Raw genomic sequence first — 2,195 nt, forward strand, 5'->3', positions numbered from 1 at the left:
ATCCGAGGGTCCTGAGTTCAAGCCTCGTTGCTCGCTGAATTAATTCACCAGGGGGTTGACTCAGCCTGCCATCCTTCCGATGTCGGCAAAATGAGTACCAGCTTGCTGGGATGACCGAGTCATTCAAGTATCCTGCGTCAGAGTGGCGACCTGTCCAGGATTGTGCCCAATAGCCAAGGAGATTGCTTCGGCAGCACCAACGCTCTGTACAGAGTATGGTCCCAATGGAATGGAATGTCCCACCATTCAGAATAGCTCTTATACGAGCCTCGACAAGGTATACAAAAAAAAATTGTGCTCGAACCGTGCGTAACCCACCACAACCACAAAGGATGGTGACCAAGACCCGTCGGTCCAAATGCACAATTGACCATTTCCCAATTTCCCAACACGCACCATACTAAGCCAATGAAAGAACCACAGAAACAAGCTGGTACATTCAACAAAAGAGATATTTATTTGCAATAGGGAATCATCGGGATGGGAGACACAGAGCAGAGTTACAACCGAATATATTCCAATGTACAATAACACAAGCACTTAACAATTCTACTTAGACAATATAGGCCCACACACAGACACACACACCCAAAAAGAAAATGGACCCGCCGGATCTTTATTCAGCCCTCCAGCCGGGGAGGATAGTTCGGCTGGAAGTCAGGACGGCTGACTACCTGGCAGCGAGCGCACGGCTGGTCATCCACTCCTTCCCGGAGCACCAGTCGCCAAAGGACGGACCAGGGCAGCTGAACCCAGAGGAGGTGAGACGAGGTGATCTCCCATGATGAGATGGTCGACCTCTTGTAGTTCTGCCCAGACGAGAAGCCTTGGATGCGTGTGATGTAGTCAGATGCAGACCAGACCGAAGCGCGCTCGAGCAGACTGGGTGCAATTATTCGTTCTTTTTTCTTTCATCGTCCTTCTCAGGCACGTTCTGCTCATCCGTGGCCTGCTCTCATTCGACGGACCGCGTGTCGTGGCTCCGCCTTTTTGCAAAGGATAGCCCCGGCTCTGGTCTGCTCCTCACCCATTGGCTGGAAAATGACGCATACCCTTATTTGGCGCCAGGCCAGAATGAAACGCTTCATGAACGAGTGAAGAGCGCAGACAATGCCACGAGCAGAGTGTTGTTGTTGGCGTTGTTGATGTAAAAATCCTCGCAATAAAATAATCCGTAGCACACATGTAATTCCATTTAGACAGAAGGGGATGGATTCTAACTGTACACATACTTATCGACATAACTAACCTTGAGACCTGAATGTTGAGTGCTCATGGCTGCGAGATTCATAACAATATTCCTGCTGCCCAATACCACCTCCCTTGATCCAGCCGCTCGACCAAGGGGTAATCATGACTTTCAAAACATATTATACCCACCGCACCTTTCACTGCATTTTGGACTCCAACCCAGAGCTCACTATCGGGCAGTGTTGGAAGGAGTTCAACATAGTCTACTACATCAGTGCAATCAAAGAGTCACTGGACGAGGTGAGAGCCACCACCATCAATGCCTGCTGGCACAACCTGTGGCCACGAGCAGTGAAGAACTTCAGAGGATTTCCCGACAACACAGAGGAGAGCCATGAAATTGTCAGATTGGCATGGCAGGTGGGAGGGGAAGGCTTTGACCACATGAAGCCTGAGGAGGTGGATGCTCTTATCACCTCGCATGCTGAGGAGCTCACCAAGGAGGAGTTGGAAGTCATTACCAAGGTTTGTGAGGAGGAGGAGGAGGAGGAGGAGGAGGAAGCAGGCAGTGATGAGGAAGAGGTGTCGAGGTCCAACCTCACAGTGAAGTTCCTTGGTGAGATGCTGCAGGACATGTGATCAATTACTGAGAGGCTGTTAGACATCAATCCAGTCATGGAGCGTTACCTCAAGTTCAAGAGGGGGTTAGATGATGTAATGCTCCCATACAAGGAGCGACATCGAAACCTGCACAATCTGCCAAGCAGCTCACTATCACCCATATTTTTCACCCTGGTCCGTCTGTCCACCTTAGGAGCATCAGCACCCTCACCTGTCTCTCCTGTCTATCCTGCCTCCCCTTCGGTGAATGACTCATCAGCACCCTCACCTGTGTGCTTCCCACGACTCCACTGAGTTCAATGATTTTTAATTCTTCATCTTCATCATCATTTAAAAATTCGCTTGTATTTGTGCAAATAATAAATTGAAATGGTACCTAAGGA

The 2,195-nt window shown here is 49.5% G+C and overlaps 1 pseudogene; it reads left to right on the forward strand.

Annotated features, from left to right (window-relative positions):
* Window positions 1–1,003, forward strand: part of LOC147023295 (uncharacterized) — a 53,304-nt pseudogene extending 52,301 nt beyond the window's left edge.
* Window positions 1,004–2,195: the final 1,192 nt, after the last annotated feature.

This window comes from Eptatretus burgeri, chromosome 7 (genome assembly GCF_056783735.1).
Source record: "Eptatretus burgeri isolate ZD-2024b chromosome 7, Ebu_testis_v1, whole genome shotgun sequence".
NCBI lineage: Eukaryota > Metazoa > Chordata > Myxini > Myxiniformes > Myxinidae > Eptatretus > Eptatretus burgeri.